This window comes from Amphiprion ocellaris, chromosome 15, assembly GCF_022539595.1.
Source record: "Amphiprion ocellaris isolate individual 3 ecotype Okinawa chromosome 15, ASM2253959v1, whole genome shotgun sequence".
NCBI lineage: Eukaryota > Metazoa > Chordata > Actinopteri > Pomacentridae > Amphiprion > Amphiprion ocellaris.
The window spans coordinates 13,307,198-13,323,950 of record NC_072780.1 but is presented as its reverse complement, the minus strand read 5'-3'; the positions used below and the strand labels follow the sequence as shown (position 1 = coordinate 13,323,950).

Below are 16,753 nucleotides of genomic sequence, written 5' to 3'. Positions count from 1 at the left end.
GTGAAAAGTTCCTTCTGATAGCTGAAGGAGGGATGTTGTCAAACCACTCTGAGCTCGCAGGCCTTTCTAAGACTGAACCACTGCTGACAGAGTCAATGGGAGGCGGAGGAAAAATAACAAGGGGCGTCTGCCAAGCCTCCCCACTGCTCGCTCTCCCTGTCTCTCTTTCTCCGTCCCCCTGTTGCTGCCAGCCCAATGGAAAAACTTCCTTTGGTCCAGACACTGTTATGAGAGAATGAAAGAGCAAGTGGGAGACTGATAAACAGAGATAAAGGGAAACAGGCAAATGAATCAGAGAATGATATGAAGAGAGAAATAAATACGCAAAGCTGCCAATATTGTAATCCACATAAAAGAGGATCAGAATAATAGAAAATCCTCTACAGCTTTTTTTTTCTCTCTTCCTTTTTCTCTCCTGTAGCTCATGCAGAGCTGAGAGCCAAAACAATGTCCTTCAATAAGGACCTGATTATTAACATGCTGTTCCATTCACTCTGGAGGGTCGTATGTTTGTGCAGATTCACAATCTGCCGTATAGCTGAATGACTTCCCTCATATATCAGCGGTGTGTCCAGGCCAACATGGCTACTGTTGATGTGCAAACAAGCTTAGGTAGTATACACACACCGGGAAAAAGGAAGTAAAAGGAGACGAGATTCTCATCTTAATGCATCTGCATGCAAAAACATGTTTATGTCTTTCACTGTGCCTGTCTTTTTCCTGATCCCCTTTTAGCGGAAAACAAATCCAGCCTATTAATCTTGAAGGTTATGGTCCAGGCTCTGATTAAGACCAGGACCTGTATTTTGTTTCCAAAGCCCTTCACTGCAATTCTTCATTCAGTATATCAGCGGCACCAGTTAGCATTCCTTATAATACGTGCTGAAAAGTGTGTGTGCACATGCAGCATTTGTGTGTGGCTAATTACAGCTTCCAGCTAAAAAACAGAGTGCTTTACGAAAACACACTGTTTACTGTAGAAGACCGGAAAGGGGTTTCCTGTTTTCACTTTCTTGCCTCTGTATCTATGAAAGAAATAGCTCTAATGAAACAAATTTGCCTGTGTGTGTGTGTGTGTGTGTAGGTGTGTGTGTGTGTGTGTGTGTGTGTTTGGGGACTGTGAAGGTGTTTTGTGGTTCCAGTACAGTAAAGAAGTAGGTGGGCGTTCACTACTTTTGCTAGAGAATGAGTGGCATTCTCCTTCATTTCCTGCGAGCGCTGAAAGTAATAGAGGCACATGCGCTCGCCCACTCAAACAAAAACACACGTGCAAAAGCGCATACAGCCATGCACTGAGAGGACTGTGAGTGAGCACAATGTAGTACATGCAGCTGACACATAAAAGTTTTGCTACAAGTGTTTTTGCATCTTTTAACAAGGCTGCAGATAAGAGAGAGATTGAGAGATTTCTAGCTAAGCCTGCTTGGAAAGTGATGACTGCTCTAAGCCTCTAAAGTCGAAGAACATGTAAATAAGTCAGGATCAGTGGTAACATAAGTCCAGAACACCACTTTGAATATTGTGTGCAGAGAATTTTCTGATAAATGTAGTTGTAAAAAGACTAAATAATCCACAATGACCGTTCACTTGAACATGCACCAAGGGAAACACAGGTAACCTCATATCTACAAGATGCCAAGTGCTTGTGCCTGTGTATTGCATTGAACTGCCTGCTATTCTGCCCCCTTGTGGCCACAGACTGTACACTAGTTTACAAACCTGAGAGAAGGTGATACAGAGAGGGTATCAGAGTAGTTATAGTTGAACTAAAATCAATTTTTGTTTGTATTTTTACACACTGCCTATCTGAGAATGAAGTAAGGCAGACATTTTCAAACAAGAGATTCAGAAATACAAGAAAGGAGACATTTGTTTTATGCCTTACAGCTGAGACATCCAAGTGGTCTTTTCTTTTCACTCAGTATCCATGTAGTGCTGCTCTAATGAGCGTAAAAGCCCAACAAAAGATGTACAGATCTACAAATATGACCTCACTCCATCACCTTGACATGAGAAAAGGAGCTAATGTTGAGTTTGGAGTCTAAAAAGTCTCAACCGCAACATGTTCTGGCCTATAAAGTAAAAGCAGTGGGACATGAGAAGCCCAGCACTATATGAGCAGGCAGTTTGGCAACACTGACAGTGCGACTATGTTCATCTGTTTGAAATATGCCTATGAGGAGTGTTACATCCATGTAGGTGTTTGCATTGCACAGGGCATAAAGTATGCTGTGTGTGCTGCTGTGTATCCAGCGTGGCTGCTATTTGTGTATGTTTGATCATGCTTTGGCACTTTGTATCAAAGGCCTGAATGGGCAGCTGGTTGGAGCCTGGTAATTGTGGTTAAATACTGCGCTGCACACACAAACACACACTTGAGCTGCTTGTAACCACAAGCCAGCCAATTACTGACCAGTTGCCACCCACCAGAGGACACAAATCAGGGAAAGTTACACACGGTTGCTATGGTTACACCACAAGGTTGCCATCATCCCGTGTGCCAGGCGCTGGAAGAACATGCCAAAAAAAAAGGCCAGCAATTGTAAAAAGGAGCAGAGAGAAGAAGCATAAATCTTTTCACCTATAGGTCCTAATCGAAAGAATGGAGAGTGTGGGAAGCTGACTGGAAACCACTAAATCTACATGAGAGGCCCTGAACTTTATGAGCAACTTTGAACAGCAAAGCGGACGCCGCTGCACACCAGCAGCTCTGCAGACCTGAGAACTCCCGTTGTACCTCGCCGTCAGGGAGGAGAGTTCACGCTTTGGTGTGTATCCCTTGAAGATTGTGTAACACGCTTTAACGCTCGCAGAGGTTCAGTAACCTAGGGGCATGCATGTGGGGCTGCACATGCACCAACACACAAACACATACACACACAGGTACTCTTTTCTTGCCATAAGCCAGTGAGATAGAAGGATGCTGCCAAATGTTTTCGGATTTCAGAACTCCAGACCACTGTCTTTTCCAGACTCTCTCCCCCCTTCTCTCCTTCTCTTACTCTCACTCTACACCCCTCTTTCTCTACCTCCACCTTCCTTTGCTAGGAAAGCCTGCTGCTGGTGCACTAAAACACGTGATCAAAAATGTACCTCCAAAGCAAAGCATGCGTTTTGGAATCTACTATATATTCTGGATGTTTTCTTAGCTTAGCCAATGAGCACTTCTTGCTCCTTTTCCCTGACGTTTTTTTTTTTTTGCTCATTTCTTTCTGTCTCCCTGTTAGTTTGTCATGCAAGGATACCTGAGGACTGAGAGTCACAGCTATCTGTCCTCTTTCTGTTTGTGATGGAGGGATGTCGTTACAATGGAATGCAGTGTCGCTTGCCAGAGGCGTCACAGTGGATGGACAGAGTGAAGCAACTGGTGGACGAGGAGAAGAGAAGAGAAGAGAAGAGAAGAGAAGAGAAGAGAAGAGAAGAGAAGAGAAGAGAAGAGAAGAGAAGAGAAGAGAAGAGAAGAGAAGAGAAGAGAAGAGAAGAGAAGAGAAGAGAAGACGTTGCAGTTAAATTACATAAAAGCACTAGATCCATCCACATGGGTGACTCTCCTGTTAAGTCGATAATCAGTTGTACATATCCTGCAACCACGCTGCCCCACCTCGACACACACTCGCGATCAGCACCACGCCCACTTCAACATCATCACTAAAAATCCTAGATGTATGGATGCATCAACAAAGTCTTAGCCATGACCTGAAATTCACATACACAAAGCAGAATCTAGCTATCACTACCATCATTTGAGACAGATTTCCTTCTGTTTACAGTTAAAGTCAGGAGTGGACCGACAGAAGGTGCACAGCTACAGCTTTGCTATTACAATCACAGTCCATACAGTTTCTGTGCAGGAGATTTGGTGAACAAACTGTACCGGTTCTTTTTAATCTGCAAGTCGTTACTCTGTGCACTAGCTTAGGACTGAGGAGAATTATGCAGGTCTCATGACTAAGATATTAAATCTGTTTTTAAGATGTTTTTTTTCTTTTCCTTTCCTGTTCTCTCCTTCTATTTCTTTTGGCCAGGTTCACCTCAGGCACGTGATAAAAATGAAAAGACGAGAGATGACAGGACATGAGGATGCTGACAGAGCCAGAGGAGAGGTGAGGGCATGTAGGGCTTACCTTTCTCTCCTCAGAGCGTTGAGGGGCAGGGGGGTGCGATGGGTAAAGGGCAGCAGTAGATGTGCTTCAGGTGGGTCTCTCTCTTCTACCTCCCTCCTGGCTTCAGCCACGCGTGTCTCCCATAGGATGCGATGGCATCAGATATTCAGTCAACATGCAGCCAAAATTGAGGAGTGGTGTCCTCCTGGGCAAAGAGCTGGCACCCTGAATTGGTCCAGTGCTGCTCACAAGTGCAGGGAACAAAAACAAACAAACCAAAAAAAAACAACCAAAAAGAAAAGTTACAAAAATGTAATTTACTAATGCAGGTGGAGAAAACTGTCAGTTCAACTTATATTTTTTCTCCAGCAAAACAAAACAAAAAACAAAAAAAAGTCCATCCACGTGCTTTTTGGCAGAGATGGTGAAAATGAGAGAGGGGATGAAAGCGCAAGTGAGAGAAGAGGGAAAAATCCTCTCTGTGCCGTCTTCAAGCTGTCCAGATGCAGGTCTGAGGAGCACCTTCCCAATCTGCGCTCTCGCTCTCCAGGGTGGAAAGTAGGAGGGAAGGAGCAAGGGAGCAGGACAGAGAGGGAGAGAGAGTGAGTAACAGTGGAGTGAAACTCAGTCAGTCAGTCAGTCAGTCAGTCAGGTCAGTCAGGCAGGCAGGCAGGCAGGCAGGCAGGCAGGCAGGCAGTAAGGCAGTGTATTTGGAGCTAAAGGCTGTGGGTCCAAGCAGGTTGCACTCCCACTCCCAGGACTTATAACCAGGGGCTGCGCACCTCGTTGCTCCAATCTCTCTGGCTTACTCGCCGATCCCTCTCCTACTGGCTTTTTTTGGGGAAGACAGACAGGATTGTTCATTGGGTTAACCCCCTTCATACAAAAAGCAAGTGTCTGTGGCTGACTGCAACGAAGAAGGAGGGGAGTGAGCAGGATGGGGTGGGGTAGGAGCTGCAGAGGGAGGGGTGGGGTAGGATGAAGACAAGGCTGGGGAACGAAAAGAGACGAGAAGAGGGGAATTCGGAGGTGTCTCTTGCTTCTGTCCTGCCTCTTTCTGCTCTCCTCTCCTCACCTCCGAGAAACCACCCTATGCTTTATCCATTGGCTTTTCCATCACGTTCACACATCACCTCATCAGATGAGGCTCCACCTGTACATACTGGCAATGAAAGCAACCCAGAGGTTTTCATCCTAAAGCCTCCCACAAATTCCCCCATCTCTCTTTACCTGTCTTGTAGCGCCAATAGCTAATTAACAATCTCTATGCATGACATAACACTGGATAAGTGTAATACATAAAGAGGCATTGTGTTGTCATCTAAAACCTTGTACAGTTTTTGTATAATCATTACATGATACCACTCTCTTGGGCTTAATCACCAAAGCGCGGCAGTAAATTACATCGTTTCACATTTCACCACTACAGCCCATCTATTCATTGCTACAAGATGTATTACAAGTATCACATAGACCTTACATTTAAAACGTGCCAATTATTTGCTGGGAAAATGCGTAAATTCTCGTCAAAATGGATAATTGGAAGTCATGTTCTGGATGTTAGCTAACAACCTGGATGAACTACAGTCGCTGCTTATCGTTCAGCAGGTAACTTCGAACAGAGCAGGGGGTTACTGGGACCAGTACACACTTAGTATTCAGTGTTTAATTGGCAGCGTGCTAGCTGGCGCTGTGCTTTGGTAGTGGACCTTGAAGAGCACGCTGTTCTGTGCTTCTGATTGGACGAGCTGAAGGGAAGCTGGTGCAGCCTTTTCCTGAAAGACCTACTGGGACTGAGCCATTGGCTGAGCTGAAGATCAGATAGAGGCTGTGGTTCCAAGTAGATCTCGAAAAGCTACAGTGAGAGGAGAGAGAGGTAGAGAGAATTAAGAAAAAGCTCATTATCAAGTTGTGTTGATTTATTTAAGGTCCTGCTATTTCAGCAACATCAATTGCTTCAAACACTACATAATTTCCTAGCTAGTTATCAAAAGCTGGCAGTCATTCCACTCTCCTCTCATTCATGTTTTGCTCATGAAAAGTAATAAACGTCCCCAGACTCTGTAATCTACCAACCATTAGAACCAAAGTTGGGCGACGTTTCAATAAGGGCATATTTGGCTAATGTCCTGCTGTTTGAAGAGTGTCATTATGGCAATATTTACAGTGCAGATGGGATTTTATGTGTTTTATTTGCACTCTTTTGGCAAATACGACCAACTTCAACATAGCCAAGTGATTAAACACGCATTGGAGCACTGAAATATAGGCTTAATTTAACTTCTTTCTATTTACAGACATCTGTGCTCTGCTGATAGGAGGTCATAAACCCGACTGTGGTTAATTATGCCATCAAAATCAACTAAAAAAGTATTTTGTTCTCAACTGGAGCCGGCCAAATTGAATAATCTCTAGAAAATAAGCAACAGGCGTCATGTCTGTAAAAGGGTCTTGGTGCAGTTGACTGAATGGCTCTCTGAACATGGAAAGGGTGGAGTGACCAGATGCCCAGCAATGATGTCATCAATAGGAGCCCTGTGTGGTAGTCAGGCCTGCCATTCATCCCAACCTCCAGGTGTGTGTTTCTGCGTGAGCGTGCTGTTGTCGAACACAGCCTCCCACAAAAGCAACAGCTGTCTGTGGCTCAAAAAATTGAGGCAAAAAATTGGTTGGTGGAGGCTCGTACACAAACACAAGAAAGCCTCCGCCTCTTCCAATCATGGTCTATGCTACTGTTGCAACGAAGAATTCCTCAAGAAATCTCGGCTCACCCTCTCAAAGACTCTCACACAATGCACATTTATGCTCACTCACACCCTATGGTCAGCACACACCCCTGAAAACAAAACAAAAAATCCTCAAACCATTCACTTCAGCATGGTACAAACGTCCCCTCCCACTCGCTTGCTTTTACAAGGTGAAACATTCCCGAGAAGAGGGAAAAAACACCTGGTCGTCATAAGTTTCCCCTTTTTTCACTCCACTTTTCCCCTTCGCTCCAATCCATTAGTAAGAGCAAAAACAAACAGTGGCCGTTTACTGACTGGAAAACCGTTGCGTTGCATCACACAGACCCGCTTTGCCCCTTGATGTTCGTCAAAAGCCCAAAAATAAGCCGTGAAATGCAGGCTGGCGTCACAGATACACTCCACCCTACACCACACCCGGTGCCACCAAACATAGACCCACTATGTGTTAACGCATGGGGGTCTGTTCTGCTCAAAGGTGGCGTGTTTAGGGTGGAGTGAGTTTGTTTGGGGGGGCGCATTGAGCTTGTGTGTTCCCCCGAGCTGGTTGTGTGAATGGTTGGAGTGTGTTGTAGGGTGGAGTTGTTTGTGAGCCTGATCGGAATTAAGTTTTGGGTTGCAATATGACCTTGTTTATCCGAGTCAGCGGTCACCCTCTGAGTAAAGTATTGTATGGTTGCTTCGATACCGTAAGCTAACATGGATTCGTCAGTGTTTAACCTCATTATTCTGATTCTCTCACTTTTCAAAGCTAGATCAGAAGTTTGCACTGACACCTGATGCACTTTTCTCTCCAGTTAAGCACCTTTTACTCGAATAAGCCATCGATATCAAGTAACAAAGGCCAAAGTTGAAGGTTCATGCGAGGACAGCAGAGGACAGGTGTTCCTCTCTTCCATCTTGCTCTTTTCTCCTTTGCTTTTATAGCTCCTTCTTTTATTCACTATCAGCATCTCTTTCCCTTGGGCGACAATTCAAAAGGGCCGTTTTCTCTCAGGTGATGTGGTCCACCTTTGTCTGTGCTAACCTTACAAAGGAATGCCTGGCATTCACCAGCCTGTGCCTGCCCAGGGCCCTTAAGGAGAACGGAAAAAGCTGGTGAAGGAGGAAAGTAAAAGAGAAAGAATAAGGCAAAGGAAAAGGGGATTTAAAGACTATATATCGAAGGAGCACAAGAGCGGTGAAGAAAACAGAGTAAAAAAAGAGAGATGATGCAGAGAGGACAATTAGAAAGGGAAACATTTAAAGAAAGTACCAAACAGAAGCAAGGAAGGAATGAGAGAGTGAATAATAGAGCGGGAGAGGCATTTCAGTCTTTTCACACACTTTGGATAAAACTTGAGGCCTCTGAAATTGATATAAATTTCAACAGGGAAATTCCTGTGAGATGGTCTTGGGGCTCTGCCATCGCCCTTAGCTGGCACATGGGTGGAGAATGGGTGGGGTGATGGGAGGGCATGGGGGAGGAGGGACACTGGAAGAATGGATGGATGGACAGAACAGGTAGAGGAGGAGATGTTTTTGGCTGGACTCCCCCTGGCTCACCTGACGCATATTGTTGCCGAGCTCAGTTTCCCCCCGGGGTAATCATTTGACACTGATAAAAGAGGGAAGGAGGGACAGTGGGGAGAAAAAGGATTTCAGTGTTTCCACCCTGGGAAAAAGCTCTCAGTGGACATTAGAGGACAGCTGGGGTAATTCTTCCGTCTGTTGAAACGTTGTAAGGGAAGACTGGGGAGAAGAGGAAAAAGAAGATTTGCAGGAGAGAAAAACGGGAAGATTGTTGTGCATTTAGAGAGGTGTTTGCAGAGTAATCACACCACACTTTCTTCACACAAATGGCTGAAGACAAGAGGAGGAGGGGGTGCACATTTTTAAGTGTTTCCACAGCCACTAGTCCACCTTTCTTGCTCTGGCACATACACACACCTATGTGTGCATACGCACGTACACACATGCGAGATGCTGCAGCATGTGTAAATAGAAGAGTGGCGACTGAATGGTATTTTACTGCTTCTGTATTTATGGCAGGTTATTTTGACCCTGGGTGGTCTCTGCTGAAAGACTTCTAGGGTCATTAATCATCACTCAGGAATCAGATGTCAGGTGTGTGTGTGTGGGTGTGTGAGTGTATGTGTGCATGACAAAGGAAAGCGAGTTGGTCAGTAACCAAACAAGGAGAGCACTTACTGTACTGTACTGTATGGTAGAAAATGCAAGTGTGTGTGCGTGTTTGAGGTTAGCCTTGCGTACCAGTGGATATCCTAATCAGCTGAGCTGGTGGGGAGATGAAAGAATGTGAAGATTATTGCCTGGTAATTGTTTCCAGAGTGCAACAGTGCTGCTATATCTCAAACAAAGAAACGTTCACTGCTATGTGTGTGTACACGAGTACGTATCTACCGTACCACAAGTCAAGGTCATGGGATACGTGCATGAGCAGAACGCCCAGCAACAGGAGTCCAAAAGGAGCAATGCTTTGAGTTAAAGCCAGGCTATTAGATTATGAGGCTAAGTCCAAGAAACAAATTTCACTTTTCCTCTTTGCCTTAGTTTCCTCAAAGGTGCATCGCAAGGCAAACACTTTGCGAGTGTAATTTCCCTGTCCACTAACTTAACCAGTATCCTGCCAGTCTTTTAGTGAGACTAACATCCCCTTGCACGCGAACAGTAAAAGCAACACGCCCAGAGATCTGTGCTCGACTGATAAGCTCATCACTCTACCAGCTATTCAACGATTCAAATTCCATTTTCTTTCTGCCTCTCGATGACAGACCCGTCTGGGCTAGCTGGCCCTGACGGGGCAAATGAGAACGACGATCTTTCACAAACAAAGAGAGAGACAGAGAAACGTTTAGGTTTGTTTTGTTATAGTTTTTAAAACCATTTTCCGTTTCAGGACCAGCAGGCAAGAGAGCAATTTCCTTCACAGCAGGAGCAACAGAATCCCCAAACCCAAACAATCAGGTTAGAATAAATAAAGTCAACTGCCGGAGTTTCGAGATCTCAGCAGCACATCCAAAAACTCCACCCCGGCTAGATATGAGGGGCTGGCACTGTGGTCCAAGGATGAGCAAAGTTCATTCATGGGTGTCTTAAACCTCAAGAATTATTGGAAAGAGGAAAAAATGTGAAACTTGTGAGTAAGCAGGGTTTTTATTTAATGTAAAATGCACTGAAACCCAGAGTGACGAGGTTGGCTCCAAATACTTTCAGGCCATCTATCATGATATTACGTGTCATTATCTGAATTATTCTCCTCTCAAAATCATTCACATCATCTTGACTTAACTGTCTCATCATCTTGTCATTTAGGATTCCATTGCTATGGTGATTTTTGTTACATTTTTTAAAGCCCAGTGGTTAGAATGTAAGATTTTAATCACGATGACACACTAAACATGTGAACAGGATGTCTTCTTGTGATCACTTTGATCATGTCTTGTGATTCTAGCATGCTATCATCCTGATAAAATTGAATACAATGCTTGCAAAGTTACAGTCACTTTCTACTCAACAGAATTTGACCTTGATCAAACCTGCAGTTATTGAATGATCGGTGGTGGTCCCTAGACTCTACAGAGCGAATTAATGGCAATAAGGAGTTTATTTGGAGATAATGAGACATTTAGGCCTTAATCATGGGAAACAGCGTCTGATATGTCAAGATAACGACATAAACTGTTTTCTCAGGATAACTGGCAGCACAAAAAGCATATTTGTTATCTGTAGATGATTAGATAATTAAGTCCTGTTAGCCAGAAAATAAGTTTGATGTGAAAATGACAAGGTAATGAGGCCGTGATCTTGAGATAACAGGCTAGATAAACATGGTAAGTCACCATGGCAGACTTCCTGCTTTGAAAACAAATGCAGGATAAGCACAGTGAGAAGATGTTACTGTAAACCGTCGAGTTGAGAGTTCAAGTAGGATGAAGCAAGCTTAGACTGCCTTACAACATGCAGCACATTTCAATGAAAAACTGCTAAAGAATATTTCTATGGTCTCACTTATTCTTTATAAATGGGTATATTTGGTCACAGTTGGCGTAGTTTGAGAGAAATGCAACTAAGTTACACTTTAAAACAGAGATCATCGACTTGTTTCACCAGTTTTGCAAAATGTCAGGACTTCATTCCACCTCCATCATACCCCCAGTTGCAGTAGCCGATCCATCTCCGTTGCTACGGTTGCTTCCCTCGTGAGCTCTGGCAAATTAATCATTGCTAGTTGACATAAAACACATCGCTACCAGTGACCAGCATGGGAACGTTGCCACAGACACCAGATTTTAAACTGTGTGCTACTGTTGTGCAATGGGGGGAGATTTACATACCTGGCACTAACAGGCTTAACCAGCATTGCATGAACTCATCGCATGAACTCATCTAGTAACCAGTTGAACCGCTCATTTGTATGTAAAATTTCCACACTACAAATTAACTAACAGCCAAATAAAGTTAGTGAACATTTCCTGTATAAACAAAACAGTAAAATCCCTTTGTTACTGAATTTATTTTCATTTTGAAATTAAATGCATTGAATATTTTTTTTCAGTTTCTGCAGTTCAAAAAATCTTGGGTAGTATTGAGCCTCCTTACTACTATTTGCATTACTGTTGGATAGAACTGCAATGATCAGCTGATAAATCAAACAGTTGTCAATTGTGGAAATAACTGTCAACTGTTTTGATAATCGATTGATCGGTTTGGGTAAAAAAAATTCCGTTAAAAACTGTAGAAATTCTCAGATTCCAGCTTGAATATTTTCTGTTTCCTTTCTCCCTCTATGACAGTAAACTGAATATCTTTATGTACACAGTGGGTGACATAGCAGTCTAGAAAGTGACGCTGCAAAAGGTGCAAGCTAATCACAGTGGAAGGAATCTGTGTGACTGCAACGAAGAATTAACAATTCGTCCGCCATGTTGTATTAAGGAAAAACTAGCCTCTGAAGTTATTTCCATAAGAACGGCTTAGATGTAACTCAACACTGTCGCTTCCTTTGAAAATGTGTAAATCTATGAAGTCGCTGCCTCTGTCTACACACTGCCCTTTTAACTTGCTGAAGCTGGAGCACACCAGCTCACTTATGACACCGTAAAACTACTCTGCGGCTAGTAATATTGGAGTAATTCCACCATAGATGTTCGGACAACAATCTGATTCTTAAGAATAATGACATGGAAAGCTGTCAAGTTGTCAGGATTGGCTCCTCCAACCTTGAAATTCTTACAATTCTGAGTTTTTCATGGAACGCTGCAGTTTCTAGTTGGAAATGCATGGTGTTGACTGCTTGTTTCACTTATGATGTGTGATCCAGTATATAAAAAAAAAAAACACCACCATTTAGACATCTTAACAAGGTCAAAAACTTGCTTTTTTGTAAGCAGGGTAATCTGGGGTTTTCCCCGATTTAGGTCACAACTAAGGGTTGTGAGCAAAAACAGAAATTTGTTGCGTTTCTCTGTTCTCTCTGAAACCAAAACACAGATCCCAACTGAAGTTTTAGGTATTGATAACATATTCATGAAATGTTAAAAGCTCGACAGATTTTGTAACTGACTCAGATTTAATACAACAGATTTGGGGTCAATACAATGCTATTAGAAAGCCAGTGTAAACTCTCCAGCTGCACCCCCATAAGACAACAACCTTCCCAGCAATAGTGTGTTTGCAGGTCTTGCTCTCTCAAGCATTACAACAACTTGGGGTTGTGACCTCTTGAGTGGCAGCAATCCTTTCCCTGACCTTTACCCTGAGCGTTCACACTAAGTAGATTGTGCGTTCCTGCTCCACAGCCCTCTCTAACCGGCTGTTGTAAGTTTAGTCCTATTATAACAAACTCATTTACTCACTTGACCACTTGCTGACCCCGGAGAAGCTTCTAGCATTGTTTGTTTTGTGTTACAACCCCTTTAAAGCCAAATAAGCTTTGCTCTGTGAAGCTGTTAGCAGTGCTGTCTGTAACAAAAAAAATATATGCACATACGCACACGCATGCATCCTGCTAAATGCACACAAACTCTTATTCATACACTGTATACTGCTGCCCTGTCTCACCTGGCTTCCTGTCTAGCTTTATGAATGTGTCCTGACCTTGGTGCTCACAGGAACCTCCTCCCTAAACAGTTGCTTCCACGTGTCCCACCACCCAACGTCCTCCATACACAAGGAAACAGAGAAATTGCACTGTAGTCGCAGTCTCAGACCACGGTTCACACACAATCTGTGGATATCACGTCATGAATTTCAAATCCTGAGTAGGTAATACGTCCCGATAAATGCGTCTGGGAAAACGGTTTGAATAACACAAAATTGGTTCTCAGCGAGACATTTAGAAATATTAACTGTCGGAAGGGATCATTTTTCCACTTTGATCATTCTGGGAGTATAAATAGTGAACAATATGACCTTGTTCAGAGTGGGAGGAATTAGCCATAAAGCACTGGTGACTGAGTGACTGTTTGATCCATAATGCACCCTTTGGGGAAACACTGTTTTTTCATGCAAAATTCATTAGGTTGACTTATTCCTGTGAAACTGAGAAGACAGGGCGGAGCGAGGATGGAAATATGTGTGTGTATATCACACAAAACAAGCTGTCAAAATGGAGTATAAATAATGAGGCTGTCAACATGTGTGCCAGGCCTTTGCCAACAAACCACAGTTTATGTCAGGGGAACACTAACTCTCACACACACCTACGGCAGAAAGTGGCAAGTTGGTTTTGAAGGCAGAGCATTTGTGTTTTTCTGCCTTTCTGCTTCTCCACCCTCCTTCTGTTTTCCTGCTTTTTGCCCCGTTTCTCCTCGAAAGCCTGCAGATGTGTAGATATGCGAAAGAAAACAGGCAGCAGGCCTCCGGCTTTGGTTAGCATGGAGAGACATGCCAGAAAAACAAAGACCCCTGAACTGTACAAACACCACAGCAGAAAAACTGCCGCAGGGACCACCCATGGAGGTGGCAAGTGAGCAACCGAGGCCTAAATCAGTTTCTTGGATGAGGTCGCTACTAGATAAAAAGCATGACATGCATGAATGGATAAAGAGTCAGACACAGATGTGCCACAAAACAGAAGTTACATGAGAGAGGAGGAAGACGGAAAAGGGAGTAAATGGAGATGTGAATATGTCATAATGCAGTATCCCGAGGAATTATGTTCACCTTAGGCGACTCCACACCTCACTAACCTTATGTACTCAGGTATTAAATAAGGGTGTGGAGGCTTTGCTGTTGTATGTAGAAGATTACTGCTTTGCAAAATGTTACCTTCACACTTTTAATAGTCTTTGAGAGGCTCCTTTATCTGAATTACAACAGAAACGGGTAAAAATGTCCTCAGCAGCCAAACCCCAAGGGTCGACTCCTGGCCAGCTGGCAGATGTTTACTTTCTGTCTCTCCCCATATTTTCTGACTGTCTCTACTGTAACTATCTGATAAATGTAAGACCCCAAAGCATTCATCTTTAAAACAAAAGATACTCACAACAGAAGAGCAATAGCACGACCGAACAAATAAATCAGTCTGTAAAACATGAGAGCAACTAAATTTGGATTCATATACAATTGCATGGTGTGTCCAGGTAGATCCGTTGGTCACCTGTGCTGCTTCATTAAACGTAGCTGCTTCTCTTGTGTAAAAAGATTGCGACTGCTTTACAACAAAACAAGTTTCTCCAATTGAACACTTTAAATGCCAGCAAAAGTAGCAAAAGGTTGGGATTGTCTCTGCAGTAACTTTGTGCAACTGTGAAATCAAGCGAGGCTGACATGAATAAGGTAATACAGTAATGCTGGATTACATTGTTTCCTGTGAATCCCTCACGATTATGAAGGCCATTTTAACCTTGCACGGTAATGGTTAACTGTGCCACCACCAATTAAATCTGTTACCCAGAAGTAATTAACAGCAACCACTGAGTTTATTTTCATGCAATTTTTGAAGATGTCCACATTTTTTTTTCTGCCCGAAACACTGCAACAAAGTATAGCCAAACAGGAGGGTTGCGGATCGATTAGTCATCATGTTCTTGTCTAGTAAGCGGGCTGCATATTGACAGTGAGAGATGGAAAAGGTCTCCAATAACAAGCCTCCAACAAGGCAGAGCAACTCACCAAAACAGTTACAGCTGAGTGTAGGCTCCAATATGTGCAGGACATCTACATTTTCTCTCCTAAGTTTCCTGATTTGACTAGCTGCTACCGGCAGGCATGTCTTTTCTTTCCTGAGACAGACGAGTAAACATTATTGTTGGAGTGAACGTCAGTGGCCTCTATAGGACAAGGTTGTGACTTTTGTCAGCTGTATATGTGTGTGTATGTGTGTGTGTGTGTGTGTGTGTGTGTGCGCACGCGCACTCAGGAAAGCACAAAAAGGGTGGGCTGTCTAAATGCATGGACGAACAGAAAAGAGAAAACACATTAGAAAATTAGACATTACATGCAGCATTAACAGCACCTGCAGCGCTGTGTCTGAGGTTGTACATCAGGTTTTATGTCGCATAATTGTTTATTATTGTTTTTTTTTTTTAAATTTCGCTCCCAATTTCACCCCATGAGTCTTTTTTCTGCTGCTGTTTGCTGCCCTGAGACTGCAGCTGGTCCCCACAAAACCCAGAAATCCAAAGCAATCCAGTCCAGAAGAAATTCCAGGACTAAGAAACATTCACACTTTGCATCCAACATTGTGCTGCTCTTGAACTGTAAAATGCACAACAACTGGGAGAGAGATGGAGCTGGGCTTGTCCTCTCTGCAGGCCAATTTCTTGTGGAAAGAGAAACACAATGTGAGCTGCAGAGTAAGACTGTTTTGAAAAAGCCTATTAAGGATTTGTTCGTGGTGCAATTACAGTTAAATTGCATAAAATTGTCACTAACACAGTTGGTGTTATTTATGAAGTCTCAAATTTAAACACTGACAGCACGGTGGGTTTTTATGACATTGGTTAAAATCTGTGTTTTGGTCTTTGCACTAGATGTCGGGTGATAGAAGGTCACGTAGTGAAAAAAAGTCTTTCCATAGGCACATCATGACCTTTACATCTGATTTCATAGATGTTCCAGTAAGTCATGCCTCATTCAATATAATTTTAATACATAAATACAATATATCTGATGATATAATCAACCAAAAGCCAACAAATTCTATATAAATCTGATTTCTGTTCTTGCTTGGGGCTAATTTCTCTTTCTTCCCCACTTATTGCCTTATAAAACTATGCTGGAAAAGATATTAGCCTGTTTTTTGTATGAAACCTAAAGCCACATCAATAGCTTTATTTGAATCACCACTACCTTAATATTATGTAATTCTGTGTTAAATCTGTGTCCACAGCAGCTGGAGCGGATAGCAGCTTGGAAAAAAGAGAAATGGACTGAACCCTGTACATATATGTATGCAGTATAAAACATATGAATTCCCCCCACTCGTTTCTGTTTTTTCCCCCTCTATGCTCTTGTTCTCCCTCTTCTCCAGCCTCTTGCCCTCCATCCTCTACATATTTCTCTCTTGGTGTGTGTTTTAAAGGCTGAGCCTTCAACCCAACCATTGGGCTGTGGTTCTCTCCTAAACCATTCACATGGAACTGGTTAGGAAGACATTCCTTCCATGGAGGGAATGTCTGGCACCAAGCGCCTGTAATACAGAAATCATAAATGGGAGGTCCAGCCTAATCACATCCCGTGGCACTCTCACCCTCTCTGAGCTCCCCCTTCCTCCTTCATCTTCCTCTCCTCCTCTCCGAGGAGTTATTAAGAAGGGTATGGGGAGACCGAGCACATTAGCTGATCCTATCGTTTCCTTTCCTGTGTAATATAAGGGTGTAAATCAATTGTGGATATTGAGAGGATCAGATTCTGGTCGTTGGAAAATGTTCTTGCTTATCTGATCTTCAGCCTCCA

The 16,753-nt window shown here is 43.2% G+C and overlaps 1 protein-coding gene across 4 annotated transcripts in view; it reads right to left on the bottom strand.

Annotated features, from left to right (window-relative positions):
* The window catches only part of col8a2 (collagen, type VIII, alpha 2), a 123,208-nt gene that overhangs the window by 48,618 nt on the left and 57,837 nt on the right, over positions 1 to 16,753 (bottom strand). The window contains exons 1-2 of one of the 4 annotated variants that reach the window (XM_035949410.2): positions 4,125 to 5,273; positions 3,246 to 3,364 (exon numbers count right to left, since the gene is read on the bottom strand). The gene's annotated coding sequence lies outside the window, so the exon portion shown is untranslated. Of the gene's footprint in view, positions 1 to 3,245; positions 3,365 to 4,124; positions 5,274 to 16,753 lie in introns of those variants that run through there. The other 3 variants (XM_055018240.1, XM_035949409.2, XM_055018239.1) reach the window with 3 other exon arrangements.